This window comes from Pan troglodytes, chromosome 3, assembly GCF_028858775.2.
Source record: "Pan troglodytes isolate AG18354 chromosome 3, NHGRI_mPanTro3-v2.0_pri, whole genome shotgun sequence".
Lineage (NCBI taxonomy): Eukaryota > Metazoa > Chordata > Mammalia > Primates > Hominidae > Pan > Pan troglodytes.
In genome coordinates this window covers 126,066,329-126,081,565 of record NC_072401.2, presented here as the reverse complement: position 1 = coordinate 126,081,565, position 15,237 = coordinate 126,066,329, and positions in this window count along the sequence as shown.

The window sequence follows — 15,237 nt, the reverse complement described above, 5'->3', positions numbered from 1 at the left end:
TTGGTAGCTTGATGGGGATGGCATTGAATCTATAAATTACCTTGGGCAGTATGGCCATTTTCATGATATTGATTCTTCCTATCCATGAGCATGGAATGTTCTTCCATTTGTTTGTATCCTCTTTTATTTCGTTGAGCAGTGGTTCGTTGTTCTCCTTGAGGAGGTCCTTCACATCCCTTGTAAGTTGGATTTCTAGGTATTTTATTCTCTTTGAAGCAATTGTGAATGGGAGTTTACTCATGATTTGGCTCTCTGTTTGTCTGTTATTGGTGTATAAGAATGCTTGTGATTTTTGCACATTGATTTTGTATCCTGAGACTTTGCTGAAGTTGCTTATCAGGTTAAGAAGATTTTGGGCTGAGATGATGGGGTTTTCTAAATATACAATCATGTCATCTGTAAACACAGGGACAATTTGACTTCCTCTTTTCCTAATTGAATACCCTTTATTTCTTTCTCCTGCCTGATTGCCCTGGCCAGAACTTCCAACACTATGTTGAATAGGAGTGGTGAGAGAGGGCACCCATCTTGTGCCAGTTTTCAAAGGGAATGCTTCCAGTTTTTGCCCATTTAGTATGATATTGGCTGTGGGTTTGTCATAGATAGCTCTTATTATTTTGAGATATGTCCCGTCAATACCTAATTTATTGAGAGTTTTTAGCATGAATGGCTGTTGAATTTTGTCAAAGGCCTTTTCTGCATCTATTGAGATAATCGTGTGGTTTTTGTCTTTGGTTCTGTTCATATGCTGGATTACATTTATTGATTTGTGTATGTTGAACCAGACTTGCCTCCCAGGGATGAAGCTCACTTTATCATGGTGGATAAGCTTTTTGATGTGCTGCTGGATTCGGTTTGCCAGTATTTTAATGAGGATTTTTGCATCGATGTTCATTAGGGATATTGGTCTAAAATTCTCTTTTTTTGTTATGTCTCTGCCAGACTTTGGTATCAGGATCATGCTGGCCTCATAAAATGAGTTAGGGAGGATTCCCTCCTTTTATGAACTGTTCATAATAGGAACCTAGACCAGGAAAAAAAAAGTTACTTACTCAAATTAGTTGGTAATTCTGAATATAATTATGAATTACATGAAAACATGCTCCATTTTAATAAGAATGCTAATTAAAGGCACAAGTATAATAAGATAATCTGTAGCCATGTAGTATTTACCATTAGATTATTTTAACTTTTTATTTTGAAATAATTCTAGACTTACATGCAGTTGTAAGAAATAATAAAGTTCCCCTGTGCCCCATACCCAGTGTTTCCTAATAGTAACCTCTTGTAAAACTATAATACAAATTACAACCTCCAGGATATTGACATTGATACAGTCAAGATACAAAACATTTCCATCACAAGGATCTTTGTGTTAATTTTATAGCCACCTTGAAGCTTCCCGTCCTCTCTACCCCTTCTCCACTTCTTGACGAGAACTGATCTGTTCTCCATTTAAATTTGTTAGCCCAAGAATGTTATATAAATGAAATTATATGGTAGGATCTTTTTGAGATTGGCTTTTTTTCACTCAGCATAAAACTCTAGAGACTTGTGTATTAGTGGTTTATTCTGTTTCATTGCTGAGTAGTATTCTATTTGGATATACCACAGTATCCTTAATCGCCCGTTGATGGACTGTTCCCAATTTTTGGTTGTTACAAGTATATCTGCTATGAACATTCATGTACAGGGTTTTTTGTGAACATAAGCTCTGATTTCTCAGGAATAAAGGTGCAGATGGACAATTGCTAAGGTGTTATGTTTAGTTTTTTTTTTTTTTATTTTAAGGAAATGCCAAATAGTTTTTGGATGTAGCTGTATCATTTTACATTCCTACAATCAAGGTATGAATCATTCAGTTTTTCTGTATCCTCCTCAGCATTTTTCACTGTCATTGCTTTTTATTTTAGCCATTATAGTCGGTATGTAGTGATATTCCATTATAGCTTTAATTTTCTTTTCTCTGATGCCTAATGATTTTGCAAAGGATACCTAATGATTTTGAACATTTTTGTGTGCAGTTCTGTATATGCTTTTAAGTGAAATGTCTGCACTGGATAATTCTACCATCTCTGTCATCTTGATGCTAATTGTTTTTCATTCAAGTTGACATTTTTTGAGTTCTTATTATGATGAGTGATTTTCCGTTGAAACCTGGATATTCTGTGTTGTGAGACTCTGGCTCTTATTTAATGCTCTGTTTAATCTGGCCTCCTCTGACACTACTCCAGCAGGGTTGCTGGCAGGGATAGAAATGTGGGTAGCCTCCTGACTGCCAGGTGGTGGTAGAAGTCCAGGTCCATCACTCAACCTCCATTGACACAGTATCAGGAGAAGGGTTCCTCATTACTGATAGCTAGAAGTGAGGTTCTGGCTTCTCTGCGAAGCCTCCATTGACACCAGATGACTGAGAGGCAGGGGTGTCTCTCGATAGCAACCCATTTTGCCTCCACTAATACAGTATGGGGGTGATGTCTTTATCACTAGGCAGTGGTGAAGATCCCTACTCTCCAGTAGGCCTCCTCTGACACCACACCCTTAAGGAGGGGCAAGGGTGAAAGTCCAGGCTTCCCAAGTGGTCTCCAAGGACACTGGACAAGTGGAGAGTCCTGTTATCTCCTGTTATCTTGTTCCCCTCAGTCTTCTTTGACACTACCCTGGTGGAAAGTCAGGGGGAGAGGGTTTGGCTCCTGGCAAAATGAGGCTCTCCACTCTCCCCATCTCCATGGGGTCTCTATTTTTTCTGTGGTGTAGGCTAGAGTAGAATGCTTGTATTAGTCTGTTCTTGCACTGCTATAAAGAAATACCTGAGATTGGGTAATTCATAAAGAAAAGAGGTTTAATTAGTTCACAGTTCCACAGGCTGCACAGGAAGCATGGTGGCTCCTGCTTCTGGGGAGGTTTCAGGGAGATTTTACTCCTGGCAAAAGGCAAAGTGAGAGCAGTATCTTATAGGACAGGGACAGGACCAAGAGAGGGTGAGGAAACGCTACACACTTTTAAACTTGATCCATGATAACTCACTATCACAAGAACAGCACTAAGGGGATGCCAAACCACTCATAAGAATTGCACTTCCATGATCCAGTCACCTCCCACCAAGCCCCACCTCCAACACTGGGGATTACAACTCAATAGGAGATTTGGGTGGGGACACAAATCAAAAGCGTATCAATGGTTATTTTATAAAAATAGTTATTTTATAAAAAAGGGAAGTCTTCTTGCTAGACTTCCCTTTCTCAGTCCTTTGGCTAGACAGAGAAGGCTTTGGTTAGGGTCTCTTTGTCTGTGCCCATTCACATGTTTAAGTTGCTGGTTCTGTAATATATGAGGCAAAAAGAAAACTCAAGGAACTCACCACCAGTGTTTTCCCTTCAGACCCAAGATTCCCAGCTAGTCCAGTCTCCTGTCTTCTCCCCACCTGTGACAGTTTTCTTATAATTGTTTACATATGTGTGTGTGCATATATGTATATACTCCAGGGATTTAATTGTATTTAGTTGGAGGAATGGGGAAAATTCCATCTACTCCTTCTCCCCAGAAGCGAAAGTCTCACCACAGAATTTTAAGACATTTTTCCTCTGCATTTTTTCTACTGTACGTAACAAAGGGCTTATCTAATAAATAATGAACATCTATTTTATTTTTGAGCACACAATATTCAATATGAAACATTTAAAAATATTTATAAAAATACTTCAAAACAGGGAAAACTAGATGATGAGTAAATTAAATCAACTAAATGTATTTTATAATATTATTGCATTATACAAATAGACTCAATAAAGATAATTCAAAACCCCTAAGATAAGGAAAAACGGGGTATAACTCCATCCAATCTGCTGAATGATTTGCAAGTTCACCTTTTTTTTGTGAAACCTGTTCCCACATTAATTTATCATTGCTGTTTTCTTACGTGCTCCCATTGAGTTTTCAATATTCCTCAAATTCTAGAGTTACAGACTCAGATGTCTTCAGGAGTCAAGCAAGCATTGGACAAAGCAGTGAGAACGTATAGGGAGTGGTAGGAACTATGATGAAGTGCAGTTTACACCACCCTGGAGCCCAGACGCATTTAAAATCAAATCTGCTGAGCACTGTGGCTCATGCCTGCAATCCCAAGAGGTAGAGGAGGGTGTATCACTTGAGGCCAGGAGTTTGAGACCAGCCTGGGCAGCATAGTGAAATCCTGTCTCTACTGAAAACACAAAAATTAACTAGGTGTGATGGTGCACTCCTGTAAACCCAACTGCTGAAACAAAAGAATCACACGAACCCAGGAGGCAGAGGTTGCAGTGAGCCAAGATCAACCCACTGCACTCCAGCCTGGGAAAGAGTGAGACTTGGTCTCAGAAACATAAAAAAAATTAAAAAATTTTTAAAAATCAAATCCAGTAAAAACCAACAGCATATTATGACAGATTTTGCTCTCTTTACACTTCAGAAAAAAAGTAACATTGATCTCAGGCAAGGACTAAATATTTTGAATTCAAAGTGATTTCCCTATTGTGCTTTTTATGTCTCTCAAGCAAAAAAAAAAAAAAAAAAAAATGAATGACTCATGACTAGGAGCTACCTTTATGCAAGAAATTTATTAAAATGTGTCATTTTAATTTGAATTCATAAACTGAAAAGCAGAGAATCTCAACTCTTCCAATTCTTAGGAGGAAAAAAAGGACTTGTGGGAAATATTGTATTGTTTTGGTTATTTGGTGATTTAAGTCCTAAAAATATAATTTGCTTATAATACAATCTCAAATCATTTTTCAAATGTAGGTCTCAGTTATAATTAGGAAATATTATAGTATATTATATATAAATTTGACCTATTAATGATAATAACAAAAAAAGTGACAGCTAAGGAACAAGTTATGTAGCTATATTGCATTCATGTGGGATCTCAAGCTTATTTTTCCTTGGATCTTTTCTGGAAGTGGCACATTACCTGATGTAATAAGCAATAGTGATCCTTTCTGTTTGAGCAGGAGTGACCCATCAAACTACAGACCCTGAAGATTTACTTGGTTAGACTCCCTATTAGCTCTAGACCTTTTGTCCCGCACAGGTGAACAAGGTCAGTGTCATGTGGAAAATTACTCTGAAACAATACTACACTCCAAATATAATACCAAGTAAGCTATCCCAGAAGCTAGGAAACAGAAGTACTCACAAAACCAATTAAAATGCTCAAGTAAACAGTTTATTAAACTGATTTAATTACACAGCAACAAGAATGAGAGAGAGATGGGATAAGGCAACAGACTTAGGGTAACATGCAAATGTGAAAAGGCCACACTGCCTTGGTCTGGGATTATACAAAGTTCCTATGTCCTCTGTCTCTGCTTCATTAACCTTCCCTGTAACATGTGTGGTCACAAGCACCAGAGGTGAGGTTTGGGCAAGGGGTCCACAGACACAAAGTTCTCCAAACCAGTGATATACACTTCCTGTATTGGAAGGACACACAGACAGGTATGAAGCTACAGAAGCAGATTGTCATTAACCTGCTGAACAGCATTGCATTTTGTCTATATTTCCTCAACAGAGCATATGTGGGGTCAGAATAGGAACATACTAGCTGTCACCAATGGGTGGCTGATTTAGAGGTGATAAGCTCTTAGCCCAGAAGTGGTAGAATCACAGTTGTTCTTTCCCTTCCTTTCTGTCCACCATTCATCTTTGTGTTTGTTCTATCATATTTTCTATTAAATCTATTTATTTTTGGTGTGTTTTGCATATTACCAACTTACTTTTTATCCTTAACACATCAACTCTGCTCTTATTTTACAGGCTACTACTTTTTAAATTATGTATATTACTTCTTATACATTTTTACTATAATTCATAAGCTACTTACTATCCATGTTTAATATTTCTTATAAGTGTCCCACACCTTGTTTTCCTTCTCCTTACAGAATTTAATATCCCCAAACAATACAACAAACTCAGGTCATTGTCAGTGGCCTTTCTCCAGCCACAATGGGCAGCACCACAGACGCCCATCCAAAGGGTCACATTTCAAGGAAATCACGTTTATCAATCCAAGAATGAGAATTCAGAGAAATGAACATATATATCAATATAAAATGTACACATTTAAATGTATTTTTGTACCTTAATTTTTGTGATGAAATATTAATTGGGTGATTTTTAGGCATTTTATAAAAATCATGTCTAAGACAAAAACAAAAAGATTAAAGTTAAATCTAATCCCAGAGAAATAATACTGTAGTCTTTTTTGAAACACTCATGAATCAAACTATATCAGCTTCACACAAAAAAGCAAGAAAACTAAGTTGGGAAACAGATGTATTAGATGTATTAAATTGTAAAAATACACCTAGAAATCAAAGTTTGCAGGAGAATAAGAGATTTCAGGGGTAAAAATTGGACTTAAAATGGTATTTGACCACAACTCTCTTTGCACAAATTTAAAAATGACCATTTTTCTTTTATCATGACTATTTAAATTTGAATGTATGAATTGAACTAGTAACTAATGGCCTTACTAACTGTATTTCAACTTTGGTTAGTTGAAATATATATGTGACATTTCAAATATTTTGCTGAACAACCATTTGTTTATTTTGAAAATGAAGTGCAATTGTTCTGCTCAATCATTACTATGATTTACATAATTTACAGAAACCACTGATAGAAAATGTTGACATAGAATTTTTTTCCCATGACTATTTTATTTCTGTGTAAAATATGGGCTTGGAAGTATATTAGCCAGTTATGACTAACTGAAACTGTCATCCAAATAGTAGATTATGTAAATAAAGAATTGCAAAATTAGGAAATGTCTACTGAGAACAGAATACCAAGGAACAAGCTTAAATAGAAAAATAATCGGAAGAAAATTTTAGCAGCAAAAGAACTTTCTGAATAATATTACACTTTAGAAAGAATTTCGAAGATAGATTAGAATAGATTTTGATTCCAGAAGATTCTTATTAAGACTTGACCAGGTGTACTCATACTTCAGAGTTGTAAACTGGACTACACTGTTCTCCGCTAAAGACTTCTCAGAAACAGAAACACCTCAGCAAATGAGTTAACAACTATCTGCTTGATAACCATTGGTCAAAGGAATACCTTTCAAAGAGATATGACATCTTGGGAATTCAATGTGCTGTACAGTCATTTACTTCCCGGTTCCTGGTCTTAGCTCCTTCACCTAACAGGTAGCATTTGGAGAACTTAAACTTTCTGAGCTTTACCCTTTACTCATCTTAAAAATATACCTTTAAATTCCTATCTCAAAATGTTGTAGAGACCTAATTTAGATAATATGCAAAGTACCTTGTTTTGATCACAATGAATCCTTATTGTGTACTTTTCATTAGCTAAATAAAGTTTTTATATAAAGACGCAAAAGGTTAAAGGGGAAAGCCAGATCTACACTCTTCCTTCCCATTGAGGTTCTTAGAATAGAAAAATGACAGAAATTGTAATTGGTCCCCAGAAAATTATTTTTATATGATTAGTGTGGTGGTGGAAGTCAGCATACCCTTGGGTAAGTTCACGAGATATGCAATGTATATTTTGCTGATAAAGGAGAATATTCAGTTCAGATTTATCATATTCTTTTATTTAATTAATATTTCTATTGTGCCTACTAGGTACTAGGTACTTTGCTAGGATTTGGAGATAAAATAATGGGAAAAAGAAAAGGCAAGTTCCTGGTTGTATTAGTCTGTTCTCATGCTGCTAATAGACATTCCTGTGACTGGGTAATTTATAAAGGAAAGAGATTTAATTGACTCAGTTCAGTATGGCTGGGGAGGCCTCAGGAAACTTATAAGCATGGCAGAAAGGGATGCAAACACGTCCTTTTTCACATGGCAGCAGCAAGGAGAAGAGCCAAGCAAAAGGGGAAAAGCCCATTATGAAACCATCAGGTCTTGTGAGAACTCACTATCAAGAGAACAGCCACGTGGGGTAATGCTTCCATGATTCAATTACCTCCTTCCAGGTCCCTCCCATGACACGTGGGGATTATGAGAACTACAATTCAAGATGAGATTTGGGTGGGGACACAGCCAAACCATATCACTCGTGATAGGGATTTTTCAGCCAAAGTAGAACCCATAACAATGTAGGGAACTCAAACTACATTGTCATGTGAACTATAAACATGATGTTAAATTGAAAGGAATTCCTAGAGTTATAGGATAGAGATATAGACCGAAAATGAAAAATGAAATCAAGACATTATCCAGAAGAGAAAAAAGGGCTCAATAGTCATTTGTTACTGAATAGCACAGTCCTGCTTCTCCTCTCCCATAGCGTGCTCAGGGAAGCCCTGGCTTCCTGGTGAACTATTCCTTCCATCTGGGTCTAGGAAAGTTAGAAGGCGAAGTCTTCCGAAATGCAGAACTCTATAAGCCATATTCTCTATATTTTCCTGAATGATTGAGATACTTCAAAATAAATTTAAATTAAAAAGTAATGTCTTCTAAATATTAAAATGGACTATTTAATTTTATTTTATTAAATTTGGATGTTCTAGCTTTTGTTTTCTATTCTATGTCATCTAGGGATTACTGAAATTTAAAGATGAAATTACATTGCAGTCTAAGTTAAACCTCAGAGTAGAGAATAAGTTAGACTAAAAAATGAGCCTGCCCTCAAAGAATATACTGAATTTTTAAAAATGTACTTTAAAATATTTGTCATTTAGAGTCAAATATATTAATGAAGCATATCCTTGACTTCAGAAGTACCCACTTCAAAAACCACTCATTGTTCTGGCAGTCACTTGTTTTCTCTCTATCTCTTCATCTGGGCCCCTGACATTTTTCCCTAAGTGAAACCCATATGTGAAATAAGTTCATGTTGATAAAAACCTATCTGTAAGTAGAAATAATGAAGACTAAGTATTGGCTATTGCCTGTTTAGCTGTATTTTTAAATGTTGCCTTATATCATACCTAAACAAATCAGAAATAGCTGATTGTGTGATCTACTCAGAAACAGTAAAAATACTTTTAAAGATTTCAGCTATAAATTGAGTCTAAATGAATAAACTATAAATGACCTACAAGTGTTCAATTTTCTAGGCACTATCTCTGCTGCCAAAAAAGAAATACCTAGAGGCAGTTAGGAGAATCAAAAGTCTCATTTTTAGAGAAGAATAAAAATGGCACTCCATGAAATTTGGGGATATAGCATTACAATAAAACTCATCGTTTATACTGAACTCTTTTCCAGTTGGTGCCTGTAAGAACAACGAGTAACTTTTTCAAAACACAAATATCTATGTCCCATTCTTCAGTGATTCTGATTCATTAAGCCATGTGTATTTTAGGGGGGAAAAGTTATCCAGGTAATTCTGATGAACACCCCTGATAACAACCAGTGCTAATGAAACCTTAACAAAATTCAAAGAATGGCTAAATAATAGACGAAAATTAAAGGCTTATAAAATTACATTTGGTAAGTCTGTTTACCTGTGTATGTTGACATTCAACATGCTCAGTGCTGATCAGAGATTGCTTCAGTTATTCCCTGAAACAATCTTATGAAATAGATATCATTATTATCTCTACTGTACAGATGAGGATAATGAAGACTAGAGGGCATACTAGCGTATACAAGAACACAGAGCTTAGTACTAAAGCTGAGATTCAAAGTTAGATATTTACCTTCTAGAGGAACCACACTTGTAACCACTATGAGATACTACCTCTCAGATTCACACTACTGTACTTCATTTTAACAAATTTAACTCACATGTAACTTTCTAGGAAATAATGAATTAAATAAAAGTAGATAAAGTATGTAAACAAGAGAAACACTATGTATTCATTGCTGTAAACATATGATTGAGTTGGACACAAATCAAATATTTAAAACAATGAAATGTGTCATAAAATAATATAGGAATAGGAAATATTTTGTATCTGAAAACCCTGAAGTCTGACATTTTTGAAAAACCAGCATGTAATGGTTAGTTTTATGGGTCAACTTGACTGAGTAATGGGGTACCCACACATTTACATATAAACATTATATTTGGATGTGTCTTTCAGGATGTTAATAAGTAGACTGAGTAAGGCAGATTGTCCTCTTCTCCAATGTGGGTAGGCATCATCCAGTCCTTCAGTGCCTGAATAGAACAAAACGGCCAAGGAAGGGAAGATTCCCTTTTTCTCTCTGACTGCTAAACTGGTACATTGGTCTTCCCTTGACCCCAGACTGGGACTTACACCACTGCTGCTACTGTCTCTTGGGCCTTAGAACTCAGGCTGGAACTACACCACCACTTCCCTCTACCCCATGGCTTTCCTGGGTTGCCAGCTCTCAGGTGGCAGATCATGGGACTTCTCTGCCTCCATAATCAAATAAGCCAATTCCTTATAATAAATCTCATTTTATATGTATAAAATGAGACAGTACCCTATGACTCAGTCAAGTTGACCTATAAAACTAACCATCACATACTGGTTTTACAAAAATGTCAGATTTCAGGATTTTCAAATACAAAGTATATATTAATTGTAGCTAAGATCAAAAGAACCAATAAAATGTATACATAATTATATATGTATATAATCAAATATGTTTGACTTTTTAAAGTCAAAAGATTATATGTATACATATATACTCTCCTATTGGCTCTTTTTATCTGAAGAACCCTAATTCACAGTACCATAATCTTTAAGCATAGGGTAAACTTGGCAAAAGATTTCTATTCTATTGGAGAGATCTATGTCTCCAGGAATAATAGTATATTACCTGTATGTGTTCTATTTTCTCGGTGTTATCTATACTATGGGAAAACATCTCTCTAGGGGTAGTTAAGACAATCCAAAAACTTATTTTTTAGAGAAAAATAAAAAACAGCACTTCCATGATACTCAGGTATGGTGCTAAAATGAAACAAATCATTTAAACTCTTTTCCAGCTAGTTTGGATCTGAAAGATGTGCTGTTCAACTGCTAATGTTTCCACCAAAATTTTTACCCTTCTTTAGCAGAGACAGATGAGTTCTAAATTTTTTTCAAAAATAAAAAGGCTCTGTAAAATTTGGTTTTCATTTTAAAAAAGGCTTGCACAAAAGTGGAAAAAAATGTTCAAAATGTAATTATAGTTAAGATCAAGTAAGTACCATAAACCTTGTTATTTAATACCAAGTTTAGAAAATTCTCAAATGTTAAGGTGGTTGACATTGTACAGTATGTAAATTAAGTGTATATGCATGCACACAAATCTAATTTCAATTAATGATACAAAACTAGACAGTCTTTCAAGTTTTCAGACAGGCTGTACAGACATGAGATTATTAGCTAGCCTTATGCATACATCATTGCAGTATAAAAACAACGCACATCGATAATCACTAAGTAACCTTGGCACGCTATGTAATCTTTGCTTGCACATTATGATTCTGACTTGAAGATGCTCAACTGAAATTTTAAATTTCTTTAACTTATGATCCAATTGACACCCTTAAATTCAACATAGTGGTTGGAAATTTAGACAATAATCTGTCTCAGATTATATGTGTTCAGTGTATTTAGTGAATTCAGAAAATTCTTTCTCTAATGCTTCAAGGAGCTATAGGGAATACGGTAACTTGAGCTCTTCTTTTCTCTTTTCAATACAAAGCTTTAGTATTCTACTGTCGCATTTCAGATGATGCCCACATTTTAAACCGACGCACATTAAAGCCTGAAATTATTGAAATGCCAAGGGAAGGTTAGGGATAGGGAACTAAAGAGAGGGAGAAACATACTGTGTATCCAAAAAAGAAAACAGTTTGAGAATGCTCTGGCAACTTGAAATGCCTCCGAATGTTGCAATGAAAGAAATATGCCTGTGAAACTAATGAATCTCTTCCTGAGCCTTGCTGTAGAGGACTTGTACTAATTTTAAAAGTCAACCTTATATTCAATTAGTAACCAGTCCTTGTATACTAATGCTTTGAAAAATCGACTTTTCCCAACTCTGTGTGGTTCAGATAATACATTTTATAATTTAGGGATTTATATATTTCACCAGTTGGCAACATAAATGCATTCAACTACTCAGAGTGATGACCTCCTGTCTGTGCTAAGAGTACTAGCTTAAGCAAATATGATCTATATTTAAATGCGTTTAAAGAATGACAAAATTATTTTTTATTTCCACAACAATCCTATTCTTTTATTTGATTTATATATTATTCATCAAATCACTGACCATATGTAAATTATAAATATAGTAATTAAGTTCCTATGAATAGTAGAAAACTACCAATAACAATCAATCAATGCAAGTTTCTCTAGAATTTCATTAATTTAACATTAAAAATATTTTCTACCATAACTTATTGGGTTTCAAAAAGGTATTTCTGTGGAGGCTTTGGTTTTTCTGTTTGTAGGAGATGTGTGATATTATCAAAAATGAGCTATAAAAACAAAATAGTTCAAGGTTTTTTGAAGCATATCTTATAATTACAAATCTTTAATTTTTAAAGAATAAAGCATTCAATTAAATACTCCATTTTCTATGTGCATTTAAATACAAAAATAAAATATTAACTGAGGAGCAGAAAAGTAATCTTTATCCAGGCTGCCCTATTTGTGCTTCACTCTTTTTAACAATCCATCCATTGTGAGTGATGTTTCAGCCTCCCCTTTAACTGTTTCATAATAGGTAAGTAGCTACAAGGTAGCCCATTCTTTCTTGTCACAGCAAGAAGCAGGATCTATTTGTGATAGCAACAAGGTAAGAAAGGGTGAAATTAATTCCAAGTTTCCCCTAAGGCTCTTCTCTCCTTATAACCACCTACATTTCAATTGATTTTCTCTGACGCAATAAAGAATTAACAGCTCTGATGACCTTTCAGAAGAGTATAATGCATCTTTATCTACTCGTGAAGTGTAAGGAAATTGTCGCCCTCCCTACTAAGATATAGCCAGACCTTCAGAGCCTGACAAGGAGGAGAAACCATCTACCTGTTTAGGAGTCACTCACCTCTAAGCCCCAGACTCTGTAATTATATGGCTCACTTTCTCCTTGTTAATCTCCTGTTAATGTTTTTCTGTTACCAACATATAAACTTTGGCAGTGGGGGCGGTGGGGGGTGAAATAAGGTTTAATTATTTGCAGACATCTAAAATGAGGAGCAGATTTTACTAAAATTTAGGGTATCACTTCTGATTTAAGAGTGATGTGAAAATTGATGTAATGACATTTAGGATTTGACTCTCCCTAACTTTGGCCCACTTCCGTGAGGTGGAGACTGCATAACCTCTGTAGCCTGAGATGGTTTTCCTGTCTATAGATAGGAATTCTCTATGTGGCCAGACTATAACCCAACTTAACAAGTACTGGTTTCCTCTAATAGGATCTATTTCCAGGGCGAATGTTCATCACCAGGGATAGATAGCCTTTTCTAAAGAGTTTACCACCTATGTAAACAAGGGTTGATTTTAACACATATTCTATTTTTGTTTGTGTAATTTTTATATTTTTGTCACTTTTTCTTAATAAGAAACTGAAGATTTCGATTTGAATTCTCCATAACAGTCTGCAATTGCACAACAATCGTGCTGCTTATCTTTAGCTCATTTTGTTTCAGTAAGAATGAGGCTGCCTCATTAGGTTTGAGGCTAACATTGCATTACATCATTAGTTTTCCTGTTGTACCAGAATAAGACATTACTAACCTAGACAAGAATCTCCATGGAAAAGAAATATAACATATTCAGTCACACCATGCCTCACATCTAGAGAAGGCACTCTTTCTGCTATCGTCTATGTAAGCGGGGCCCCATGGAGTTACGCATTATACAACCTTTGTATCTACAAATGTTTTCACAATGATCATAATACTAATAATAACATATATCCATACAGAGATCACTAAAGAAAAACTAGATAAAGAATAAACAATTTCATTTTACTATCCTTGTAACTTCTCTGTAAGCTTTAAATTGCTTTCAAAGTAAAAGTTCAAAAACAGTTTCTGATTATCAAGTGATGTTATTACCAGTGAAAAGACAAGCCATATATAACCAAAAAAAAGAAGCAGTAGCTGCATACATCCAGAACTCTTAGCATTCAATAATTAAGGGGATAGGATAAAAATATACACATGAAGAAAAGACCAAAACAATTATTCAACAAAGATGAAGCAAGAATGAAAACAAACACATAAAAATATGTACAACTTCTATATAAGAGAAACAAAGATTTTAAAACAGGTGTGATTCTTTATCCAGCAAATAGGCAAGTTTAAACAGTGTGACAATACCTAATCTTGCAGAGAATATGGAGCAACTTACTTTGTTGTTGGGTGTATAAATTAGTATAACTCCTTAAAAACAACTGGGAATCGTCTAGTTACATTAAAGATGCATAAAACCTTTGACCCTATGCATCTTCTAGAATGTGTAAGTCTTTTTATACTGGGAACTGTTCTAGGAGATAGGTACAAAAATGTTTATGGCATCAATTTTTGTTATAGCTAACAACCAGTAAGAAATCAAATGGAAAAGAAGAAACAATAGCCAAATATCCCAATATGAATGAATCTTAAAAAATAAATTTGAATTTAAAATATCAGAATATGTACAGTATACCGTTTATAATATCTTCAAAATATACCACATTAAATATATGTTTATAATCTAACACTTTATTAGGACTACAAAAAAAGGAATTATAAACACAAATTCATGCTAACAATTACCTGAAGATGACAGTGATTGTGGTTGAAAAGAAATATACAAAAAACTTTAGTGATATTAGCATTTCTTTCCCTTGAGTTGGATTGTATTAAATACATTGGTTTTTGGTTTCTTTTCTACTGTATTATGCACTGATATATATGACAGTATATAAATATATTTCATGATTTTAAAACAAAGCAAAATTAAAATTAGCCAAATACTCTACCACATTAATATTTTATCCTATTGACAGATAATGGATCCTAACAAGCCCTTTGAAAATACTCATTAGATAGATAGAGATTTTATAAAGAATCTTAGTACTTTAATCAGGTGGGTTTGTTTCTTATATTTAAAATTTCAAATAAAATATTAAATACCTCTTATGTCAACAATGAGAATAGGATTGCTTCGCTGGGTACGCTGGTTCATGCCTGTAATCTCAGCACTTTGGGGGGCTGAGGCAGGTGGATCACGTGAGGTTAGGATTCGAGACCAGCCTGGCCAACATGGTGAAACCCTATCGCTACTAAAAATGCAAAAATTAACCAGGTGTGGTGTCAGGTGCC